Source organism: Platichthys flesus, chromosome 22 (genome assembly GCF_949316205.1).
Source record: "Platichthys flesus chromosome 22, fPlaFle2.1, whole genome shotgun sequence".
NCBI lineage: Eukaryota > Metazoa > Chordata > Actinopteri > Pleuronectiformes > Pleuronectidae > Platichthys > Platichthys flesus.
Window position 1 is genome coordinate 13,775,459 of NC_084966.1, and position 10,333 is coordinate 13,785,791.

At 41.8% G+C, this 10,333-nt stretch overlaps 1 long non-coding RNA gene across 1 annotated transcript; it reads left to right on the top strand.

Moving 5' to 3' along the window:
- The first annotated feature begins 8,363 nt into the window (after nucleotides 1-8,363).
- On the top strand, nucleotides 8,364-9,938 carry LOC133933573 (uncharacterized). Its single transcript, XR_009912070.1, has 4 exons — nucleotides 8,364-8,477; nucleotides 8,603-8,667; nucleotides 9,222-9,369; nucleotides 9,605-9,938. It is a non-coding gene; the product is annotated as an uncharacterized LOC133933573 (long non-coding RNA).
- Nucleotides 9,939-10,333: the final 395 nt, after the last annotated feature.

Genomic DNA, 10,333 nt, shown 5'->3' on the forward strand with positions numbered 1-10,333 from the left:
AAAGTGATCACAATCAGAAGTTTACTTATAATAATACTTGATATTTATGATTGAGTTCATGTAATATTTGAGTTTTATCAAGATGCTGCAACGGAATTAATTGATTATTGATCAGAATCAGCAGGTGTGTTTGAGCAGGAAGGTTTAGGGATGTAGGTTCAGCCTGGTATCTATATTTCATATATTAGTTTGACAATTTTTGATTTTCATAAAGATGCTGCACTGATACATGTAACTGTAAACCAACATGTTTTACTTTGCTGCAAATTTCATCTGAGACGTAGCATGAAGTGATTATTGATCAGAATCAAAGCAGCAGGTATGTTTAAACTAAGAATGTAAACTTCACCTGGTTTGGTTTGAGTAGTTAATATCATACATTGAGTTTTATTATGATGCTGCACTTATGAATGCAACTTTAAAAAAACCTGTTCAACTTTCCTGCACCACAATTATGTTGTGTTTCATATTAAACATGACATGAAGTGATTATTGATCAGAATCAGACACAGCAGCTAAGTTCGAGGAGGAAGGTTTATTTGACTCTTTAAAAAATGTAAACTTGTTTGTTTTGATAAAATCCTATATTATTTGAGTTCTATCATGACTCTGCACTTAAGAAAGCAACCTGTTTATCTTTCAAACACTACGTCTGTGTTCTTATGAATCTGAGACTTGACTTCAAGTTATTTGTCAGATCTGTCATACAAGCTATTTTAGTCCAGTGACCTGAAGCCCTCAATGGTCAAGAGGTAAATCCTGTGAGACATTAGTTTTGTGTAACACCAAATACGTTTCAACTGTTTCTGGTATATTTATTTTGTATCTGAATAAATTAACCAGGAAACAAAGGAGGGATATGGTTGTTTATTATAATGCAATGCCTTAATTAACAGGCTCTTCTAAAAACAGGTAAGGTGGCCGAATGACCTGATGGTCTTCGAGACCCTGCATCAAAACTGCACCTTCCAGTGATGATGTGGACTCGACCCCTGAATCGCTTCATGTCTCACCAAAACCTGTTGTGAGGACTTCAAAGTTGTGGACCAGTGAAGCTGTGGAGGATCTTCAGGCGTGTTTTGACTGTACAGATTGGGATATGTTCAGGACTGCTACAAATAGTCTGGATGAGTACACAGAGGCTGTGACTTCTTATATCAGCTTCTGTGAGGACAGCTGTGTTCCATCACGCACCAGGGTGATTTACATCTTCTCTTCTCCCTGTATACCAACAGCTGCACCTCCAGTCACCAGTCCGTCAAACTCCTGAAGTTCGCGGATGACACCACCCTCATTGGGCTCATCTCTGATGGGGACGAGTCCGCCTACAGGTGGGAGATTGACCATCTGGTGACCTGGTGTGACCAGAACAACCTGGAGCTCAACGCGCTGAAAACAGTGGAGATGGTTGTGGACTTCAGAAAGAACCCAGCCCCACACACCCCCATCACCCTGAGAGGCGCCCAAGTTGTCACTGCGGAGTCCTTCCGCTTCCTGGGCACCATCATCTCCCAGGACCTCAAATGGGAGCTGAACATCAGCTCCATCACCAAAAGAGGGCAACAGAGGATGTTCTTCCTGCGGCAGCTGAAGAAATTCAACCTGCCGAAGTCAATGATGGTGCACTTCTACACCTGCATCATCGAGTCCAGCCTCACCTCCTCCATCACCATCTGGTTCGCTGCTGCCACCGCTAACGACAAAAGGAGGCTGCAGCGTATCATCCGTTCTGCTGAGAAGGTAATCGGCTGCAATCTGCCATCTCTACAGGACCTGTTTTCCTCTAGGTCCCTGAGGCGTGCAGGCAAGATTGTGGCTGATCCTTCCCACCCGGGTCACAAACTCTTTGAGGTTCTTCCCTCGGGCAGGAGGCTGCGGTCCATCAGGACCAAAACCGCCCGCCACAAGACCAGCTTCTTCCCAGCTGCCGTTGGCCTCATCAACAAGGCCCGGGACCCCCACCTGACTCAGACTTTTATTCCACCCCCACACCTCAAGGATGTGTTGAATTAATAAATTAACACATTATCTCATATTATATTATACTGTATTACATTGCATATTGCAATCGGACACTGTATACTGTTTTGCATTTTGCATTTTACTTTTTACTTCACTTTTAAATCTTTTATCTTTCATATATTTTTATTCAGAAATGTTTATTTCAAATAAATGCTACTTTGTATAAATATTGGAAAAAAGTGAGTAAATAAGAAGTATACAGTGAGTGAATATATACTGGTTTTCTATTTTTTATTGCTTTTCATGTATGTTGTATTTGTTGTGTTTTATGTTTCTATGTTCATTGTATGCACCAATAACCAAAGCAAATTCCTGGTAGGTGTAAACCTACTTGGCAATAAAATACTTCTGATTCTGATTCTGATTGTCAGAGTGGATATACGGCTGCAGGGAGTCGTAGTCCAGGTCATAGTTTTTACTCGCTAAACTTGAATCCAGCGGCATGATGCGTCCTCGTCCTGTCTCTGCTGGGAAAGACAACAAAGGACGAGTGGTTAGAGCTTGTTTATACAGATGTGCGGCTTCATACAGCTGCCGGGCAGTGAACCTGGAGGCAGCGCAAAGTGTCAGCAACATCACAGATAGAGCAATCTGAGGGGAAACAGACAAAACCTAGGTTGCTATAAAACACCTATGAACTAATTAACAGTTATTAACAACTTGCAGCTGCAAATAGTGATCAGGATTAGGGTTGACAAATTCCGGAAATATTCAAAGTTGGAAACTTTCCATGGGAATTAACAGGAATATACGGGAATTAACAGGAATGAACTGGAAAGTGTGTGGGTAATTTATACTAACTGTATTTACCTTGTCATATACAGACATAAATATAAACATTTTTTTTTTGTCATAGGCTGATTTGAGCCCTGAGGAAACTTTGGTCACTTGACTACATGCTTCTGCATCTTTGTGTCATTCTTAACATAGGTCTTTCCTTCTACAATGGCTGGGCTGAAATGTGCACGTGTCATTGTTCTGTAGAATAAGATGAGAAAAAAGATTGTAAAGCAATGCCAGAGATATAAATAGATGGCCAACTGGAATCTACTTTAAAAATATTTTACAAATGATGGCTAAATGAATAGAAATAGGCTAGATGAACAGATGAACAATCCTCAATCAGCATGATAACATATTTTCGAAACTTACCTGACCACCTATTATTACCTGAGTTTTGCTTTAAGTGTCATTAGCAGTTAACGATAAACAACTTACTCACTTGTCAACGATGAGAGTGACCGTCGGGCGAGTGATGCGTTCTCACTCGTTTGCATTCTCAGTCGGTGGAGTTGAACCCACACAACATCTGCAGCGCCATCGCGCGACATGTTGACGAAGCGTTTCGAATAGTAGATGAGAATCGTTGCTAATTTGCAGAGTAAAAACATACACTTTGTTTGCTCTCACGTTGTCTCCTCTTTAGCTAAGCCCCGTTGTGGCATATCCCAGCTCTCCCCTCTCTTCTCCTGGGACGGTGGAACCCTCTCTCTGCTGTTTTCCGCCATTCGGATGTTCGGCAGCACACAAGCCCCCGCCGTGCCCCATCCCCCTCCTCCTCATGCAGCAGAGCGTCAATCGGCTGCAGCCACTTCTTCTCTCACCCGCAGCTCTGCGCGATCTGCGTTCTGCGCGCTGGGTCCCTCTGTGCGCTCTGTGCACCTGATGGCTCAGTCACGTTCACTGCAGTGAATTATTGATACACGCACAGTGTTAGAAGATATTATTAAAACCTGTTAATGACTCAGCTCCTTAACTCCGCGGTTTAATCTAATCTGAACGTAATTTGCTGTGAGATGTTTCATATATTTTTTAATTAAAAGGTTCGAAAGGAACAGATATGTCGATATGTAAATCCTTAGATTATTTGATCCTATGATGCTGTCATGTCACATAGATTATTGGATCCTTTGATACCATAGGTTATTTGATTATTTGACTTACATATAAAAGAGCAACAGGTACAATTGCCTTATATATAAAGGAAAACACCACTCATGAGTCCAATCACACCATTAGTAGACCTCAGTTGCACGAGAACCTTCTCTCTGACAACTTCCTCAAACCGCGACAGACGACAGTCAGCAGACAAGCGCTTCACAGCAAAACTACTTTACAAGAACTTTTCCCACATTGGATCAACTGCTTTCATCAAACATGGAGAAGATCTGTTTGAATATATCTGACGTTAGGATGGGACTGTGTATTTACCTGTTATATCTATATTTGTTTCTTTCAGTCTCTTGGACAAATGCAGTCGGATAAAATCACCCTACTGAGATCACTGCTGTAAAGCAGGAGGCAGATCAGGCTGCAAGACTCGATTCAACAAGAATAAATAGTGACCAGAAGAAGCAGCTCGTCGCACATCTGGCTGCTGAGAAAGCTGCTCTAAAGCAGCAGGTGGCAGAGCAGGCAGGGCCGGTCTTTCCTACAGGCGACATGGCAACCGGTTGCCTAGGGCGCCACTCAGAGGGGGGCGCCAAAAACTGCGTCCAGCAAAAAAAAATATATAATTTTGGCTTGGCAGAGTTTTTTGCGCCCTCTTCTATATGTGGTACTGCCCAAAATATTGTATTTAATTACTTTAACAGTAATTTAAGATTATTCCTAATAAAATGCACTTTAACATGCAGTTACACTCAGAGAAATGCTTGTACTTGAAATTGTGTTTAATTTGAATAAGATGCAGTCCGGATGACGAACTGAAGGCCCTGTGTCGTTACTGCTGCTGCATTCATGTTGAATTCTACAGATATACTTAGTTGCTTTGGTATCAATCTTGGGACCCGTAACATATATCTCCAACCAATAGTTTGACATTAAACAAAAAGATCTAACATTTGGGTAAAATTAGCCAAAATCGTAAAAACGGAAAGGGTCAGTACGATTTTTGGCAAATTTTTCGGTTGGCTCCTTGGTGTTTTCAGAACATGCTAGCACATTGAGGCTTATGGTTAGAGTATGTGTATCCAAGGAACTTCGACAAAGTAAGAAAGAATTTTATGAGTTTTCTTGGAAAATCGTTTTGAAAAAATATTTTTTTTGGTGGGGGGGGGGGGGGGGGGGGGCAGGACGCCAGGAGTGAAGCTTGCCTAGAGCGCCAAATGTGCTAGGGCCGGCCCTGCCTCCCATCCACTCAGTCTTTTCCTTGTTCTTGCGTAGCCTTCGGGCATTAAATGAGGTGACGGTTGCCATTGTTTATTCCTGATTGTCATTTGTTGTTCTTAGATTTACTCTTCTTGTTAACTCTTTGCTGCCTGTCCGTGCTTTGTCTTCTCCTTATTTGTGTTATTTTCATCACCAAGTCTTTGTCTGAGTCTGAGTCGAGTGCTTTTGGATCGAGAGCCTGGGCTGCAGTCTCTGTAGGAGCCGCGCCGCTCTGTGTTTCTCTCACGGAGCTAAGCTCGGCAGCTGACTGCCGCGCCGTGCTGTCCCGTTCTCCGCAGTCCGTGCTGTTTTCGTTCTGTTTTTTTTGTCTTTAGTTCAGTTATTTTCTTCCCTTGCTCCCCTGTTAGCAAGCTGACTCCCAGCTCTGCACTTTCCTCCGCTCCTTTGTTTTCTCCTCCTCCCTCCCGCTTCGCGCCAGGCCTCGACGCACTGGACGCACCAGCCGCCTCCTCTTCCTGCGCGCACTCCATTTCCTCCTCCTCTTCACCTGTGCTCTCCTCGCTCAGACTGACCTCCTCACTGTCCCCAGACACATCTTGAACCTCCCCTGTTTCACTTTGGTTGCACACACACTCCAATTTATTTAAACACAGGCTGCATTTAGTATTTTTCTGGGCATTCCCTTAGTTTATGTCCCGGCTGTACACACATCCTGCATACTCTTATCTGCTTGTCGTGAATTACTCTAAAGTATTCCGTACCCAGCGCAGTATTGAATCTGGCTGAGTACGGCAGTGATTGGACCTGATTATTGAGTTTTAGCTTGAGGAATCTTGTCCCGTCCGCCACGTTGGTACTCGACCACATCCTCCTCTTGATCGGTGACACAGCCGAATAATATTTTGCATAAAGACGTCGTTTTTAAGGTTACTTTTGTGTATAATTTAAGCTTGTGTAAATACAGTTACAATACTAACAAATAAAAACAGTCAAATGTAGATCCCATTTGGAGTTTCAGTGGTAAAAAGCATTGTAGCGGGATCCAGTACAGTTTAAGTAAATGGGAATTCCTTCAAACGAATAAAATCAATTTGGGAAAAAACTTTTAAACTACAAAGGATTTCATTAGTCAAGTTATTCTATTTTGTTGTCAGTTTGCTTTACTGTCAGTTTCATCGATTGCTATGATGTCTAAGATTCCTTTGATTTCTCAGCTGGGCCATTTCTATGCCTTTACCAATTGTACTGGTTGCAAAGCTGACATATTTATACAATCAGAGGAGAAACAAGAGAGAGTGGGTGTTTTGCCTTGGCCGAAAAAGAAGGTAAAGATTACACCATGAAGCCCGTCTCACACCATGATGTAAGACACCATCCATAGGCAATACCATTACTTTTCTTCATACTTATCCTATTCTTATAATTATGTGTGCATAATGATGTATATAATATTTTAGTATTAAGTAGCCCCTAATGAAATGTGAGTGTTTGAAATAGAAGTAAATCTGTAAAGATGAATGTCACAGCCCGGCTCACGACTGTGACAATGAGGGAGACAACACGGGTGAACTGTCACTATTTTTATTTATTTAACAGAATAAATTATAAGCAACAACCAAAGTCTCCAAAAACAAAACAGAAGGGTGCTGGCGTCCGGGAGAGCCAACCTCTTGCCGTAGGTAGAGCGAGAGAGAAAGCGTGTGAGACGAATCTGGCCAGTCTTTTAAAGGGCAGAGCACACCTGGCCGAGATGTGCTCTGATTGTCGCTGATTTCAACCCAGTCTCATCAGAAAACGTTCAGTGGCAACGTTGGTCCACTTGGAGCGACGTTACCATCTCACAATCTGGCCTCTCAGAGTGTTAGATGGTAACATTTTGTCCTCCCATTGTTTTGCATTGGCGTGTTCTCACGTCACGTGACTCACAAGCTCCCGTCTGCCGAGAGGAAAACATGGCGGATATTCCTTGTTTTTTCAGATAAAAATATATTTTTGTAACTTAGTTTGGGCATAAAAATACATTCTGACACCATTTCTAGCGAGAAATGTGCTCTTTGCTTCCACAGTCTTCAGCCAGTTCTTGCTTATGATAAATATTTTAATAGTTATCACAAATGTTTTTATCGTTGCTATGAGGGTTGCTATGACGCTGCCATAACACCACGGCGTAGCGTGCTGTTAAAATCACCGTCCCTGCGTGGTGTCGTTCAGTGATCGTGAATGTTATTCACGTTATATAATATTAATATTTGAGGCTAGATTACACATCTAATGCGAAGTATCCTGCGAGACCGTTCATACTGAGAGCGCCACGGGCCGAGAGCGCCACGGACCGAGTTCGTGAGCGGACATGACGTGTGGCTTGTAAACAAAACATCCAGTCCTTTAACTCTGCGCTGCGTCATAACAAGGGGCGCTTCGTTCTGTCTGGTAAGTAGTTTATTGTTTTTAAAGATCGTTACGATCTAGGTTTACAGTCCGAGTGCTGAGACAGCGGATGCGGAGTCCGTTGATACACACAATGCTAATCTTCAGCTAATACACCATTGTTAGCCACATGCTTCAGGCCACCGTAGCCTGTGCTACCTGGGAGGTGAATACATGGTTGTTGAAACCAGTTCAAGACGCTTAGCTCATCATTGAGGGACGCTACAATATAAATATAAACATGAATTTGATTTATGAATGCTTTAGATTAATAAGGAGTGTATTTCTCTACCATTACTCCACAATATCAGATCAATTTGGTTTAATGTATAGTATGCAATATGACAGTAATGTTTCCATGTTATGGAGTTGCGATTCATTTTATAAAACAATTGCTATGTTCTGTTTTTTAATCAAGGAGGATCCAAGTGAAGCTACAGGAGTTTCATTAACGTCAATAAATTGGACCGAACACTTTGTTTTGCTTGATGAAGAGCAGGAAGGGCAGCCTGGAGAGAAAGAGAAGCCGGGTTGAGCCCACTACCATCATCCACGTACCACGAGGAAGATGAGGGAGAGAAATGATCCTACCATTAAAGAGATACTTTTAAGTTACATACCAGAAACACCATTTTATATAATACATTTGTATTAAATTCCCAAAGTACGCTTGCTGAAATACAAGTTAAAATCACACTGAAAGTTATATCTACCAAAACTGCTTGTTTCACAGACTGCAGTTTTGTTTTGATCCGATGTGGTGTGTAAATACAACTGTATCGGCAATGGGTTGTGGGGCATTAACATTTGCTCTAATTTTGTTTTGACAGACTGTGAAAAGAGCGTTGAGACCATCACCACTGTACAGGAAGACACAGTCCAGTAATGGGTGTCAGAGGTTCAGTAGTGAACGACAGGTACTGTGGAAAAATGTGTCATTGTTGTACAATGTCCTTTGACTCTGTTTACACAAGGTTAACACAAAAAGGTTTGATTGTAAACTGATATTGGTACGAATTCATATTGTTCTCCTCTTCACAAGAAACAAACAATCCAAATTACCTGCAGAACGCCCTTGATGGAGGCTTCAGCTGCATCGTCAGACTGGTGAGACAGCAAGATGCCAACTTTAATGCCAATTTATTTGTGTAACATTCTCTGACCAAATGTATAGATTACTTTTTGCAGATTGTAAAAAAAGACATCCCATTTATTAAGAAAAAACGACACTAGAATTACCGCACTGCGTTGTATGACTCCGCTAACCAGTGCAGTGTCCGTCTTCATATTTCTACATATTTTCTCTCATATAAATGACACTGTGTCTCTTGACAACTGAAACCATAAGATGAGGTCAGTGTGGCCTTGACCTTTTGACTTTAAGACAAATACACAGTTAGACAGTCCGAAAACATACAGTAATGCCTCCGACGACTCGCTATAACAGAGGCATTAAAACGTTAGTTTAGTAGATTGGATTTTATTGGTGTTACATTGGACATCTTGTATGGGTACACCAAAAAATATATTTGGTTTCACATTCTAGATGTCAATAAGCAGAGACATCAACTCAGAAAAAGATTTCTGTAGAAAAGCAAGCCCTGTATGTGTGTATGTATACGCACTATTGAGACGTTTTGTTTTTTATCATATATTCTCAGGCAGCACTGAGATATTGACTGAGACGGGACGTGAGGGCCTACTCTGCATGCTCAGAGTTCAAGCCCAGCAGGCTGCAGCGGGCCTGACATATTCCGGAACAGCAGCACAGTCTTTAGATGACTCCTCTGAAGATGAAAACATGGCGAGGTACTTCTCCACTGATGAAGAACAGTGAGGGCTGTGATTAGCTACACTCTCTTGCTACAAGGCTACTCTTGCTACTCCCTGGCAGCCTTAGGAAGGCATTAGCTCGCTGTTGGGTATCTGTTAGCTTCAGCATTTTTTGTTTTTAGCGGCCTGTCTGATGTTTATGTTTAAAAAAACAAATCAGAGGGAACCATCTTCATAATTTAATACTATGGTTTGTTTGTGTGTCCTTCAGTTCTTCTCAAGAGAAGCAGTACAGGTGTGCCTCAGCTCCACGGTCCCTCCTGCAGCCTCTGCTCCTGATGCTAACGTCATGTCTCCATCACAACAAGCAGCAGACCTGGAGTGACAGACCTTTCTCCAGAGCTGCCCCCTCCCTCTGAAACCCCCCTCTCCAAAACACTATTTGTGTCGTTTTTTAAGTCTTATTTGCATGAGAATTGTTGATCATAACATTTCCAGCAGATGCCTTAATGTAATGTTTCTGCACAATAAATTACATTGATCATAACATAATGGTATTTCCTTGCACTTCCACACCATGATATTGGCAGATAAGATGCTGATTACATTAAAGCAGTGAATGCTCTGCTTTAAGCAACATGAACACACAATGATCCAATGGATCTGAAGTAGAATGGGCCCATTACATTCTTTAGAGAATGCCTCAGTTATTGAAGTCAGAAAATAACTTTCTTTATCTGAGGTTCCAGTCATTTATAGTCACAGCTAAGGTCTGGTTGTTTAGGGACACCCATATCATGTTGTTTAAGATGTGTAACATCAAGTTTGTGTATCAGTGCAAAATACACTAAAATTAGGTGACCCAGCTGTTTCACAATGCAATCTCATAAGGTCTTATGAGAAACATTCTTAACATTAAAGAAATTAACACAGTCGATAGCAATAGATGTTTCACTTAAATCAGTAGCTGGTAATCGGCAGCCTGACTTATTCAAACACA